Here is a 6,183-nt window from a genome sequence, read left to right on the forward strand (position 1 = left end):
TGCACGAATGGGCATATAGACAAATGAAACAAAAGAAATAGTCTAGTAAAGATCCACAGCTATATATTCAAGAAATTTTACTCAGGTGCAAAAGTAATGCAATGGGGACAGATTAATCCTTTTAACAAATGATGCCTGATGTAATAGAGTCTGACTACTTTTTTTTCGATGTTTCAAAGCTGACACCTTTAAGCCATACTTCTCTTTATGCCCTATATCTGGACAAAATGATAAAAAATCTCAGGTGCTTCTTCCTTTATTTGATGCTGGCTTGAAGTGAAAGCCATGCACAAAGACTCTCACTCAGTGTCCATCCATTAACCACTATAAAAACTCCAAGCCGGTCCCTTTATCTGCTCTCAAGCCATTTTTGAACCAGCTTGGGAAGCTGACCCTGCTCTCTCCATATATACTTATTATGACAGTAACAAAACTTATTATAACCTCTGTGTGTGTGTGTGTGTGTGTGTGTGTGTGTCATCATCAGTTTTAACATCTGAACAAAATTTGGCTAGAGGTTTATATTGCTTCTGGTGACCGTTACAGCACTGGAATGCATGGATATTTACATGAAAATTTAAAGTTGAACTTCTACCTCACATCAGACACACACACATACACATACACACACACACACACACAACATCAGACACACACACATACACACACACACACACACACACACACACACTACTATTTGAAAAAATTTTAGAACACAGTAAAAGCTAAAACTGTAACATTTCTGCAAAAAATATATAAACAACATTGTGTAGGAAACAGAAAATATTACGAAATTTAAAATTTTATAGATTTTCTAAATTAAAATCTCCTGCCCTTCCAAAGAAGATATGATAAGAAAATAGAGTGAAAGTAAAGTTTGCAATGCATATATTTGACAAATATTTAGTACAAATAATAAATACATAAATTCTACAACTCAATTAAAAAATGCAACCCAATTAAAATTTGGGTAACATATTTGAACATAAACTTCAAAAAGCTTATTTAGTAATGACCTATGACACATGAGAAGATGCATGCAATCTTCAAAATCATTAGTACTAAAGGAAATTCATATTAAAATTATAAACAATTTTAAATTTGACAACATCAAGTGTTAAGGATGTGGATTAACTATAATGCAGACAAAACCACTTTGGAAAACACTTTAGCCAAATCCTATAAAGTTAAATATAATCTACTCTATTAGAAGTTATGACATTACTCCAAGGTATTTATCAAAGATAAATGAAAATGCACATCCACAAATGACTTGTACACAAATGTTCATTTCAGTTTTGTTCATCAAAACCAAAAATGGATTTAGTTCAACTGTGCTTCAATAGGTCAAGGGATAAACAAATTGTGATGTATTTACTCAGCAATAAAAAGAAACATACAATATAGGTAAATCTCGAAAATTAGCTCCATGTACACGTTCTACTTACTATACAACCTACATGATTTCATTTATGTGAATTTCTAGAGTAGGCAAAATAAAGCTTTGGTGATAGAAATTAAGTAGTTGCCACTTTCTAAGGGGTCAGAGATTAACAATAAAAGGGGCACAATATTCTAATTCTAGAATTAGTGGGGCGATCACAGTATTAGGTATAAAAATGTCAAATCACTACATTGTACACCTAAAGTAATATAACCAATATGATTGTATACCAACTACATGTATATACTGAAATTATAAAAGTTTATTTTAAAAAAGAGGTACAATAAACTTTCTAGGGTGATGGAATGTCGAGTATGTATTTGTCAAAACTAATGTAACTGTATAATTAAAATATGTGTGGTTTAGTTATGTAAAGGATATTTGAATTAAAAAAAGGATGAAAAAGTAATAAAAATAGCCTAAGAACAAATACAGATTAAAATTTTTTCCATGAGTATTGAGAGTTTGGCAATATTTCCACTTAAAAAATATAATGGTAATATGATTAAAGGTGTTGTGCACAGCAAGTCTTTGAGCCACATAAGGAAGTCATGAGCTCTATCAGCTGTCTGTGTAGAAAGTTTTGGCAGGAAGTTTATCACCTACCATATGATTTTCAATATTACCAAAATCAATATTTAGTACCCCATGCATTTGATTAAAGTGGTGCTTGCATAATGGTGGTTCTTTTTCAAAATTTATTCCTCCAGATTTCCATGTCTCTCATTTTCATAAGGTATATATTTTATAAAGATGTAGCCTATTGACACATTAACAATATATTCTCTAGCTTCAAAAACATCCAAATTTAGAAGAGTATAAAAAAGTATAACTATTATTTCAAGTATCTTGCTGAATTATCTACTGTTTCCTAAAGTTTATTCATTCTACTGCCAGAGATTCAGGCCAGGTAAATTTTCTAATCCTCCAACCCGCCTAAATTTACTTTACCAAAGCACCTCTGCTTTTATCCGTTTTTTATTGGGACTCTTCAAGAGATTTCATTTGAATAATAAAGCACAGCTCTGTCCCTATGCACAAAATAGATCAGTTGTTATCAGGGGCAATGCTAGACAGATATCAGATTATCTGAAACTTTGATTGCAAAGGAACACGAGGAAATTTTTTTTGGTTTATCAAAATGTTCTATATCTCGATTGTAGGATTCCTGCACAACTGTGCATTCTTCAAAATTCATAGAACTGTACACTTAAAAGTTGAGAAAATATGCGATTCTAACTTTAAAATATCAAAGCTTGATTAAAGCGGATACTCTACATTCTGATAAAAGTCTTACTAAGAAGTTATACATAAAATGTTATATGTCTGTTAATTTTTATCACCCTCTATCAACCTGGGGAATTAGTATGCTATGTATACAGAAGTGAGTTAAGACATAGGAAGACATGGCTAGGTATTTCTCATTTTAAAAAGTACGTAAACACAGAAGAAAGTAAGTAAGTAAGTAAGTAAATATTTTCTCTTAATATCCTACTCTGAGCATTCTCTATCTCTCTCTTACTCTTAACAGAAAAATGTATTGAGAAGTTTAGAAAATTACTACCTTTGTTTTCTTCCTTGTATTTTATTCAGAACTTTTTGTTGTAATCAATGGAAGAAATAGGCTATCGTAGACTTATTTAATCTTAGCTAGAACCAGCATCTTAAACAATTGTTTTAAATCACACTCATATGTAACTGTGATTGAAATAAAAATTAATCTGATTATTTGTCAAATGATTTTCAAAAATAGAAACTTAACTATATAAACAAACATAAATTATATAGTTTAGCCCATCTTTTAGAAATATCAAATGTATTATGTAAGGGAAAAAAAGATGTGCATCCATCCTCTATATTAGATTTATTCATACATTTTTATTCATTAAATAAGTTACCTTTTAAAACATGTTTTCCCAATGTGTCTTATACATTTAAGTAATTATATTTATGACTTTAAGAATCCTGGATTAATCAAAAGTAAGCACATTATCTGGAAGTTTCTAGTGAATAGTCAGAAGGGCAGTATATTTTACCATTTAATCTTTTAAAATTTTTTTACATAGCATCTCAATAGTCTAAAGTTCTACAAAACCATTTTCAAAGTACCTCTTAATTTTCCATCTGTATTAATATTAACAAATAGTCAAGAGAAAATTATTTCATTGAATTACTTAGGAAATTAGCTAGCACATAGAATTTATGGAAATAATTCAACTTTGGTATTAAATTGGAACTGGATCTAGCAGGAGACATTAGTTTTACTCTGAAGGGCTACAAGAAAAATGAAGAGAAGGTTTACTATATTTACATCAAAGTAATTCTGCATTTGAAGAGTAATAGGCAGTCATGTACAGAAAGAAGACTATCCATATTGGTTTGACTGGTATGATTTTTGCTTTATGAAGTGATGTATTAGTATGGTGGTTGGCAAAAAAAAAGAATTGAAGTAAAACCATTACGTTTAAATAAATGGGCTGTTTCTTTATGTACCAAAAGAAAAATTAATCAAATAGGAATTTTACTTATTTTAACATTTTTCTGATGGGCTTTGATTTTACAAAGGTATACTCTACCAGTTAGTGTGAAATAAGACTGCTCACTACTCTCAAGCTTACACTTGCCATTCTCACTTTCATGTTTAGCAAACATTACTTGCACACCTACTCTAAATAAAGGCAATCAGTGTCAAGCATTGCAAATGGCAGAGTAAATTACAGATGTCTTGGGGATTTAATTCTAAATTCTCTTGATTTAAACCTGCAATATCAAACTAAAAACTATTTCTATGCACTTTGATATTTTGTGATTATCTAAAAATCACAAAAACATGTTGTCATCCTGAAAGTGTTTTATTATAAGAAGTCATACAAGTAATGTATGTTTTTAAATTACAAAGCTCTCTTCTAATCTTGTTTTCATAATGAAATTTATTTAAGTCTAATATAAGCATAATGTAGAGTAATGTTTCTTCTGTACCACAAAATGAATGTGGAGAATAAATTCATTATTACTTCTTCAGCAGATCTCTTTTTAATCTTGGTGCTATAGACAGAATAATTTCTTTCCTCTGACTACACTGATGAGGATTCCAAACTAATTTTCAGTAAAATGAGGTCTTTAAAAATATGGTTTTATCATATTCTGGAGCCTCCCTAACTTCCAAAGTGTGCTCCCTTTGAATCCCAGCCTTAATTTTAATGTGGAATTGTTTGCCTTGCATTACAAAATATGAGATAGTATATATGCATGTTGAAACTCTCTGAAGAAAGATATTTTTTAAATATTCTTTATTTCATACATTCTCTTTCTATTCATAATTCTCAGTTTTTACATCATTTTATAATATCAACTTTAATTTTTATAGATGGAGGAGAAATATAATTCTACAAGTAAAAATGCCTTCTCTTTAAGTTTAAATTTCAATGAATGCAATAAAATCTCTCATTTGTAGGACAAATCTTTTCCAAAAGTTTAGAAACTGGGTTTTTAAAAAAATAATCCAGATGGCAATATAAGTATCTGCGGAGGTGGTAAATAGTTTCATATGTTTTAGAAAATTGATGCAGAGAAAACCAGTTGCAAATCCAAAATAAAAGTGAAGTTTATATCTCTCAAAATGTTTCTTTATATTTATTTAGTATTGTAATTTCTTTACAATTTATTTAGTATTGCAATTTCTTAATTTTTTTTTTCCAATTTGAACATCTTCATTTATTTTGCTCTGTTATGTTTTGTTTCTCTTTATTGCAGGGATCTCATAACAGATGATTTGCACTTAATTAAGAAATTGAGACATGGAGTTTCAAACTTGCACTTTGAAAATTCTGTTCGGAGTCAGAAAAGAATTGATGTTCACTTCATCCTTTTGCTGGGTTCAAGGACTTCCCTGCTTTGCCTGAGTCTTTTGGGAATGTATAGGGCTATAATCAGAAATACCTCAAGAACATATTTAATCTGATACAAGACTAAACTTCATATGTATTGCCAATGCAAAGACGTATATACATTGTTCTTAGCTTCCCATACTTCTAAATTGCTCAGAAAAATGTATATATTGTTTAAAAGTATAATAGTTGTAATAAGTTATTTTAAGATTGATTAACCTATATAATTTTACTCGTTATTTTTATTTATTTATTTTTTTAGGCGAGGCAACCCTTGGTTGACCTCATAGATTGCAAGGACCTAGTCAGGTTACAATCCCTTATTTTTTTTATTTTTTATGCTACAGAACCTGGCCTTCCTAGGTGGTCCCATCCAAGTACTAACCAGGCCCGACCCTGCTTAGCTTTTGAGATCAGATGGGATTGGGCTTGTTCAGGGTAGCATGGCCGTAGACTTGATTAATCTATATAATTTTAAACAAAAGACTTTTGAAGAAAAAATCCATTCTTCTCTTCTTGGTCCTTGAGAAAAGTATTAGATACTTATTATTAAATATTTTATAAATATAAATTGAAAATTATAAAAATATATGATTTATTTTAAAATTATGATAGGTATGAATATATGTCATGGTGAATGTGATCCTATAATGTACAGCTTGATAAATTTTGACAAATGTATCCAGTTATAAATTCAAATCCCATTAAAATTTAAAATATTTTGACCACCCCTAAAAGTTACTTTGTATCTCTTTGTATAGTCAGTCCCTTAGTTACCCCTACAATTTCTGGTAACTAATCATTATTTATTACATAGTTATTACAATATTACTGACTATATTTCTTACGCTA

General features: G+C 29.9%; 1 pseudogene; it reads right to left on the reverse strand.

The window, feature by feature from the left end:
• Positions 1-5,669: 5,669 nt before the first annotated feature.
• LOC112486014 lies at positions 5,670-5,786 on the reverse strand (annotated as a pseudogene).
• Positions 5,787-6,183: the final 397 nt, after the last annotated feature.

Source organism: Pteropus alecto, unplaced genomic scaffold (assembly GCF_000325575.1).
Source record: "Pteropus alecto unplaced genomic scaffold, ASM32557v1 scaffold25, whole genome shotgun sequence".
Taxonomy (NCBI): Eukaryota; Metazoa; Chordata; class Mammalia; order Chiroptera; family Pteropodidae; genus Pteropus; species Pteropus alecto.